Source organism: Acinonyx jubatus, chromosome F2 (genome assembly GCF_027475565.1).
Source record: "Acinonyx jubatus isolate Ajub_Pintada_27869175 chromosome F2, VMU_Ajub_asm_v1.0, whole genome shotgun sequence".
In the NCBI taxonomy this organism is placed as follows: Eukaryota; Metazoa; Chordata; class Mammalia; order Carnivora; family Felidae; genus Acinonyx; species Acinonyx jubatus.
This window is the reverse complement of record NC_069394.1, coordinates 53,619,374-53,628,231: the sequence shown is the minus strand read 5'-3', so window position 1 is coordinate 53,628,231 and position 8,858 is coordinate 53,619,374. Positions and strand designations below refer to the sequence as shown.

The 8,858-nt window shown below is 36.3% G+C and overlaps 1 long non-coding RNA gene across 1 annotated transcript; it reads left to right on the top strand.

Annotated features, from left to right (window-relative positions):
• The first annotated feature begins 3,155 nt into the window (after window positions 1-3,155).
• LOC128312920 (uncharacterized) lies at window positions 3,156-7,950 on the top strand. The gene is made up of 2 exons (XR_008292877.1): window positions 3,156-6,051; window positions 6,092-7,950. It is a non-coding gene; the product is annotated as an uncharacterized LOC128312920 (long non-coding RNA).
• The last annotated feature ends 908 nt before the right edge of the window (window positions 7,951-8,858 follow it).

The window sequence follows — 8,858 nt, the reverse complement described above, 5'->3', positions numbered from 1 at the left end:
CCTCTACAACAGCTTCACTTTTGTCTTATTCCTTAGGCTTTCATGGCCTAGTGTTTTTTAAAAAATTTTTAACTGCCAACTTAATCTTAAAGTATTAATGGACGATCATAGCTAATAGTAGCTTTTATTTATAGAGTGCTTATATGCCAGACCCTGCTTTAAATATTTTCTTTCATGCATTAATCCTTTAAAAACTTGTAAGATGAAGCATTTTTATTATCCTTATTTTACAAATGAGGAAACTGAGGCTTAAGGGAATTAGCCCAAGGGGTTATGGCTACTAGGCGACAGACTTTGGACTCAATCTTGGTGTGCTGATTAATGCCTTAGTTTAAGTCAGGAATGGTAGATACAAGGTCAGTGTGCCACCACCCCACTCTCCCACATTTGAGGGAGACAGAGCCAATGGCTAAAAACTATTTCTCACAGATCACCAACATAGCCTTAGAATCCTCCATGAGGTGCTATGGGGCAGTCATTCCTGATCCTTTGGTGTTGGCATTCAAGATAAGACTTATTTACTTCTCCCCGCTTTAAGGTGGATATCTGTGACCTCACACTTGTGATTAGGAGGTCTCCCCCAAGTCTAAAAGTGTTGCCAATTGCAGTTTGAATATTGGTAGTCAAAAAACAAATTATCTTTGATCCAGATGTAATTTTTCATGATGAAGCTATTCTATGAATAAATCCCTCACTATATCATCCTCATTCTCACCAGCTTCTAAAAGAGGATTTTTGTTTCTGTATTTATATATTTGTAATCTAAGTTGATCATTATAAACACTATACAATCCTCATAATTACAATAGTTGGGATTTTTAAGCTTCCCTTTGAGTGCCTACTAGAATAAAGACCTAAGGTAATTGGGGTGCCTGGGTGGCGCAGTCGGTTAAGCGTCCGACTTCAGCCAGGTCACGATCTCGCGGTCCGTGAGTTCGAGCCCCGCGTCAGGCTCTGGGCTGATGGCTCGGAGCCTGGAGCCTGTTTTCGATTCTATGTCTCCCTCTCTCTCTGCCCCTCCCCCGTTCATGCTCTGTCTCTCTCTGTCCCAAAAATAAATAAACGTTGGAAAAAAAAAAAGACAACGTAATTAATATTCTGAGACCTAATGTTTTAGATGTGGGGTGGAGGTGGACGGAGAGGGTGGAGAACTTATGCTTGGGGGGTAGGTCTGCCAGTTTCCATATTGTAGAGAATTTAGTGGTTTGAATGACCTTCACTATTTCCACTACCAGCATGCCCTGCCCAGGAATGCCATAGCCACAGGACTGGGCAAATGCCCAAACATTTAAAAAAGGAGCGTGCACACACATACACACCCAACCCCTAGCGGATTTTCCCTTGCTCAAGCCAGGAGGTAACCAGAGTTCCTGTGCTGTGCCCATTCTTACCAGGGAAAGCTGGGTGCAATTAAAGTTTTTCCTGTTATGTGCAAGACTTTTTAAATGACTCATAGTAGTTCCTGTGCTCAAGACAGGGTCAAAAAGGCCCAAGCCTATATTTAGGAACTTTCTGAAATTCCCTGTCGGCTTCAACCAATTTTTTCAATACAGAATGTATGGAGACTTAGTGGCAAGTGATTTATTACTTTCACTACATGAAGAAATCTTAAGTCACTTTTTTGTTGTTGTAAACAGGTATTGAAATCAGATTTTCTTAAATGGATGGAAATTCCTTTTGTGAAATTATTTAACATTCATTCAGCAAACACATTAGTATATTGGAATGATCTTCATATGACCAATATCATGGAACCCATTAAATCCTTGTTCATAAAAATGTTTGAATATACGTCTTAAATGTTCTCTATACAAATAAAAAGTTTCTAAGAGCTATTTCTTACGCATTCTCTTTCCAATTGTTTGTAAAATTAGAAATCGCTGACCAGTGTTAAGGGTAACAAATCGTACTAAGTCCAATGACACTTAGTGCTATCTAGTGAATTTCTTTGAAGAGAGTTGAAAGAACCACCTTCTACTGGTGAAGGTGTTGCGAAGTTCTATGTTTGCAGTGTATGGTCCACATGCCTCTTTTCTCCAGGTTTTTGCTTTTGTCAAATGAGAAAATAGAACAGCCAATTGTAAGTTGTCCTGTTGGTAGCTGATCAGGACCTCCTGAAAAAGTCAACCAAAGCCAGTGATTCAGTTATATGAAAGAATACTAATTAGGATTGGTAGCACACATGAAGTAGAGATAGAAATACCCACTAAAGAACTATGTGATGCTAGATAAGATTCTAGAAATGTAATATAAATTAAGATGAGATGGTATCAGGATTATATTAAATGGTGTTTGGTAGCACTTAAGGTTTGGTGAGAAAGGTTTAGTTATGTGTTTCAAACGCTTGCTCCACTTGATAGTTCTAAGTCATTTCATTAAAGCATCTAAGCCTAAACATTAAGTTTTGGTATTTACTTTTTAAGTAAACAACCATACCACTGCAGGTTTTTGATGCTACCACATACTAAGTGCATGAAAAATACTCCGCAGAACTAAAAAAGTCCTTTTGAATGTTAATTTACAAACATACATATCAATGGCAGATATCATGCTATAAATAGAACATAGTTGTTTTTTTTTTTTTTTTCCTTGACGGTTTAGTAGAATGATTATGATCTAGGTCTAATATAAATGCTAAAAGTTCTTTATCACTAACAACTGAAATTAAAATACTGTAAGATCAGAGTAGTCCCATGTGGTGGATTAAGAGAAGGCCATCACTTTTTTGGAAAAGAAAAATCTACAGAAATAAGAGTTACAGATAAAGTTCTTCCTTAAAAACCTATTGTTAAAAATTTTTTTTAAACCTTTCAATAAAATTTCAGGTCCATGATTTATTGTACAACTGTCATCAGGATAGTGCTACCATAATAGCACTTGCCATCAAAATACCATTTACCTGGCAAATATACAAAAGTAATTCAACTAGTTTTCAATGTTTTTTTCTAGAAAACGGATGCCATTATTTTTAAAAACTGTAATGTTCTAAATTGGCAAGTATGAGTTAATTGAAATTTTCGGGACTCCCAGAAGAGGCTCTCTGGAAAGCAATTTGGTAATAATTTTGGTTTCAAGAGTTATTAAAAAATGTGTATCCCCCCCCAAATGCACTTCTAGAAAACTGTACCACAGGAGAGGTGATTTTTATACAAGGATATTTTTCAAAGTGTTATTTATAAGAAAGAAAATAGGGGCGCCTGGCTGGCTCAGTCAGTAGAGCATGCAATTCTTGATCTTGGGATTGTGAGTTTGAGCCCCACATTGGGTTTAGAAATTGCTGAAAAATAAAATCATAAAAAGAAAAATAACATTTCCAGTCATGTACGGATAAATAAACTATGGTAGGTTATCATTATATTAGGTACCCGTTAATATTTTCAAAGAACGTTTGATAATTTAGTGTATTATCTTGTCTCAATATTAAGACGAGATGGTATTGGGATATAAATTAATATAAAAATTAAGATAAAAAAATGAAACCTAAATAAATACACAAAAATGTTAACTTTTAGGATAATTTATTATTTTTTTACCCTGTACTGTATTTTCCAAATTTTCTTCAATGAACATTTATTTTAATCAGAATATTAAATGAGGGTTGCCTAGGTGGCTCAGTAAGTTAAGCATCCAACTCTTGATTTTGGCTCAGGTCATGATCTCATGGTTTGTGGGATCAAGCCCTGCATGGGGCTCTACATTGACAGCAGGGAGTCTGCTTGGGATTCTCTTCCTCCCTGCCCCTCCTCACCCTCAAAGTAAATAAACATTAAAAAGAAACAAAACTATATGATAAATATAAATCAAGGCATTTCTTATTTTAGGAAACATCATTTCCATTTCACAGTTTTTGGAAATTATGCTATTTGATAAGTTGCTTTATTGCATTTTCCAAACAGATATAGCTTTTTTTTCCCCCGACTGTAAGGATACTGGTGCTGTTAGTTTAAAAAAAAAAAACGACATGAAATACAGAAAAGCATGAATAAATTAAAGACATGAAAAACTACCCATAATCTCACCACCCAGAAACAGTCATTGTTAGCATTTATTGTATATTCTTCCAAATAATGTTTATGCATATATATCTATTTCCAGGACTGGTTTTCAGGGATGTACAGTGATAAATAAGCATATCAGTTATTTACAAACAGCAGCTGTTCTGGTGGTTTGGTGTCCATGCCAACTGGTGGCAAAATACATTATCACCCTTTCACAATCTATCAATTCGTCGATCGAGCAATTGTTTGATCTATTTTTATATTTTAATTTTTTTTTAACATTTGTTTATTTTTGAGACAGAGAGAGAGCATGAACAGGGGAGGGTGAGAGAAAGAGGGAGACACAGAATCTGAAACAGGCTCCAGGCTCTGAGCTGTCAGCACAGAGCCCGACACGGGGCTCGAACCCACAGACCGCAAGATCATGACCTGAGCCGAAGTTGGACGCTTAACCGACTGAGCCACCCAGGCGCTCCTATTTTTATATTTTAAACAATGTAATCATATTATATGCTCTGTTCTATAATCTGCACTTTTTTTCCCCATTGAATCACATCGTAACATCTTTTTACGTTAACGAACAGTATGGGTCTACTTCATCATTTTAACAACTGCACTATATTTGTGTGTTTAGAAAGACCTTCTCCAGTTCAAAATTATTACAATAGTCATCTATATTACTATACACCTAAGCTTATGTCAAGCCCAGCAGTCAGCAAACTTTTTCTAGAAAAGGGTCAAGTAGTAAATATTTTTGGCTTTGCGGGCCATATGGTGTCTATCAGAACTGGTCAACTCTGCCACGGTACTGGGAATACAGACACAGACACTACTTAAGCAAGTGGATGTGGCTGTGTTCCTTTAAAATTTTACTTAGGCACACCGAAATTTGATTTCATGTAATTTTCACATGCCATGAAAAAATTTTTCCCACCATTTAAAAATGTAAAACCATTCTCCCTCTTCTTAGTTTGCCAGTCATTCAAAAATGACTGGCAGGTCGGATTTGGGCCGGAGCTTGCTGACTCCTTCTCTAGCTGAATGCTTCCCTTCAAATATTTCATCTTCTGCCATGAAGTATATCAGTGTCACATGTAAGTTTCCTTCAGTTAGATGCAAACCTTATAGGAAAATGTACTTTTGATGGTACAGAGGATCCCTAAAGATGTCCCACATTTCCATCCAAATCCTAAAACCATAAAATTTAGAGGCAGGGTGAACACCTTCATTTCAGGTCTAGAATCACAATGACTTCACTTTTTCAGAAACCAAACATGTTCATGGAATGCACTAGTAGATTTTATAAATTCCATTTCTTTCTTTACTTGTAAATTTTTCCCATTGCTTTTATAACTTTACTGAGACAAAATTGACTTGTTATTGAAGACCTTACCTTAGTGTTGTCCTGTGGAAACTCCTCAAACTTCATTATACATGCTTCTTTTTTATAATCTGTCCTGCTTAAGTATTGCTGTTTTTTTTCTTAAATGACTGCCACAAAGGAATATTGAGCATTAATAGTGGCCACGTATTCAGAAATGTTTTGCTTGCCAAGTACTCTCTCAAAGGCCTAATATACATTATGTCATTTAATCATCATCATTTAAACTTTGTATGGTAGGTATTTAGGTCCATTTCATATATTAAAAAACTGTGGGTCATAAACGTAATAAACTGCCAGCTAGCAAGTATAGGATTGGAATTTAAACCTAGATTTGAGAGTCTTTCAAAGGCCCTGAGTGCTCTTGAGCAGTGCTAACCTGCATCCTTGTAATTTACCTGCCACCCCAATTAAGTATAATTCTTGGTATTCAATAAAAACTTTGTTAGAAGTTATTTTGATGTAATTACAAAAGCCTGTTTCTGCAAGATCCATATCCCACCCAAAACAGATTACAAATTGGCCAGCACAGACAGAGGCATAGAATGAATTAAGCCCAACAAATTAATTACATTAAAAAAAAAAAAATCCTACAGGGGCACCTGGGTGGTTCAGTCTGTTGAGCATCTGATTTAGGCTCAGGTCATGATCTTGCAGTTCTGCAGTTCTTGAGTTGGAGCCCCATGTCAGGCTCTGTCCTGACAGCTCAGAGCCTGGAGCCTGCTTCAGATTCTGTGTCTCCCTCTCTCTGCCTCTCCCCTGCTTGCACTCTGTCCCTCTGTCTCAATAAATAAACATAAAAAAAAAAAAACCCTTTTAAACATTGTTTTATCTGTTATCTTACCTTTTTGCTCTATAGATTTTTAATATAAAGGCATAGACCAGTTTTTTAACATTTTCACATTTTTATTCTCTTTATGGTGTCTGCCTTTGGTGTCTTATATAGAAAGCCCTTCCCCAACTCAAAATGATTAAAATAGCCATGTGTTTTTCTTTCAATATTTCTCTTAAAGTAAGCATATCCCCAAACTGTAAGATTGCTTGGTGATTTATTTAGAAGAATTCCATGTCAGAGGATCCAAGTTTAGTACGCTTTCACCTTGTTTTCAGTCCCAACGAGTTAAATAATGATTTTACTATCACATTCTCTTCTCCATTACAAGGCTTGATATCTGAATTTATCATGTTCAAATTTAACTTCCTTTTCAACAGATTCAGTTACCATTGAAACTGTGCTTCATGTTTATGAACTGCAGAGGAACCCATGAACTGTGGGAAAGACAGTTCCTAGAGATTAATCTCATATTACTCTAAGTAATCTTAAATGATTTCTTAGTCTCTTATTAACTTCCCATGAGAGATAAAATGTAATTCATAAAGTGCCTATTGTATAGCTTATGTGTGTACTTGTGACACTTTGTGGAGAAACTAGCTAAAATGTCAATCTCCTTAAAGCTCCAGTGGGTTCTTTATCTGGTTTTATAATTGAGACTTACAGTCCCCTAAATGAGATCTATGGGTTTGCAGGTAGGAGTTGGCCATTATAAAATTTTGTTTTGTTTTGTGTTGTTTTCTGATTCCACAGACATGCTCTAGTTCTACAGCCCTCCTCTTCTGCCAAGGTGAAACCAAAAGGTTTCTGTATTTATGATTTAGAAGACTGTATTAACTCTTTGAATACAAGCACTGTGATTATATTTCCAAATATAATCCAAATTACCATTTGGAGATATTTATGTATTGAGTGAGCGTATTTAGAAAACTGGCCTAAAAGGATCTCAAATGAAGCCAGTCAAGACCTAAGAAAACTTTTAAAAAATTCAAATGTTATGTTTCATTTCTTGATCTTGGTGATAGTTATATGGGTGTTTTCACTTTGTAAACATTCATCAAGCTCTATACTTAAAATGTGTGTACTTTTCTGTATGCATTACATTTTAATTAAAAAAAAAAAACTTTACTTGAAAAAAATCTCACCACAGCTCTGCTTCTTTCTGCAATGCATCATGGTAACTCTGGTGTTTGGTTCCCCAGAATATTACTTTTTATCCCTCCAACTCAGGACTTGGCCCATCAGTGTCCTTCCTTGGTCCCCTCTCTGCGTGTTATGAGGGAGGGTGGAGAGCAGAAATCTAGGTGGTTGAATTGGTGTTAGTGTGCTAATCCTGTATGTAATTAAGAAATATAGTCCATGTGAATATAGTATCTGGTCTGTTTGCTCTCATGGGCTTCATCCTGCCTCTAACTTGGAACAAAGCTAGATTGTTCTTAAAGTTTGGTGATAGGGTTTGTGTATTTTAGTATTTCTCTAGTTTTTGTCAGACCACCTGTTTTCATGTTCTCAGTTTTCCAAAAGCTGCCTCCTTTTTTATTATCTTTCATAAGTTTCACTCTTTTTTGTTTCGTCTGGAGTTTTAACTAGTTTCCCTCTGCATAATAGGTTGAGCTGCAATTTTTCCAGTTTCCTCAGCCTTGTCACATCTTCCATGGAGAGCATTTTCTCTTTTGTGTTGGAAATCTAACACAGTGTTGGCTAACATTACTGAACCCTTACTTTTTTTTTCACTTTTTCTCTAAAAGTTACTTTTTAAAAAAAATTTTTAAACATATTTTATAGTTTATTTACTTAGAGAAAGAGAGAGAGAGAGAGAGAGAGAGAGAGAGAATCCCAAGCACACTCCACACTGGCAGAGCAGTACCCTATGTGGGACTCGAACTCACAAACTGTGAGATCATGACCCAAGCCAAAATCTAGAGTTGGATGCTTAACTGACTGAGCCACCCAATGTTTTAGTTGAAGTATAGCTGACATATATTACTATATTTTAGGTTTCAGGTGTACAGCCAAGTGATTTGACAATTATATGTAATACAAAATGCTCACCATAAAAACTGCAGTTACCATTTGTCACCAAAGTTATTACAGTATTAGTGACTTTATTCCCTATGCTTTACTTTTCATCCCTGTGATTTTTATAAGTTTGTACCTCTTAATCCTCTTCTATTTCATGCATCCCCAACCCCTTCTCTCGTCTGGCAACCACCAGTTTGTTCTTTGTATTTATAGTCTGTTTCTGTTTCGCTGTTTTTTTTTGTTTTTGGGTTTGTTTCTTTTTTTAGATTCCACATATAAGTGAAATCATATGGTATCTGTTTTTCTCTGCCTGACTTATTTCAGTTAGCATAACACTCTCTAGGTCCATCATGTTATTGTGAATGGTAAGATTTCATTCTTTTAAAAAAATTTGTTTATGTTTATTCATTTTTGAGAGACAGAGAGAGACAGAGTGCGAGCAGGGGAGGGGCAGAGAGAGAGGGAGACACAGAATCTGCAGCAGGCTCCAGGTTCTGAGCTGTCAGTACAAAGGCCGATGTGGGGCTCCAACCCACAAACCATGAGATCATGACCTGAGCCAAAGTCAGACACTTAAACTGACTGAGCCACCCAGATGCCCCTAGATTTCATTGCTTTTTATGGC